Raw genomic sequence first — 496 nt, 5'->3', positions numbered from 1 at the left:
CGTGGAGGAGGATATGATGAGGTCGTGGAGGAGGATAGGATGAGGATGAGAATGAGGAGGAGGAGAAGGAGGATTAGGATAGGATGAGGATGAGGATAGGATGAGGACGAGGATAGGATGAGGATGAGGATAGGATGAGGAATTGGAGGAGGAGGATGAGGATGACGATAGGATGAGGATGAGGATGTGGACCAGGATAGGGTGAGAATTTGGATGAGGATTAGGATAGGATGAGGATGGTGATGAGGATAAGGAAGAGGATAGGATGAGGATGAGATGAGGACGAAGATAGGGTGAGGAAGAGGATGTGGATGACGGGGAGGGTAGGATGAGGATGGGGATGAGGATGAGGATGAGGACGCGAATAGGATGAGGATGAGGAGGAGGAGGAGGAGGAAGAGGAGGATGAGGATGAGGAGGAGTATAGGATGAGGAAGAGGAGGAGGATAGGATGAGGATGAGGATGAGGATGAGGATGAGGATGAGGATGAGGATG

This window comes from Lupinus angustifolius, chromosome LG09 (assembly GCF_001865875.1).
Source record: "Lupinus angustifolius cultivar Tanjil chromosome LG09, LupAngTanjil_v1.0, whole genome shotgun sequence".
Taxonomy (NCBI): domain Eukaryota; kingdom Viridiplantae; phylum Streptophyta; class Magnoliopsida; order Fabales; family Fabaceae; genus Lupinus; species Lupinus angustifolius.
This window is presented reverse-complemented; position numbering follows the sequence as displayed.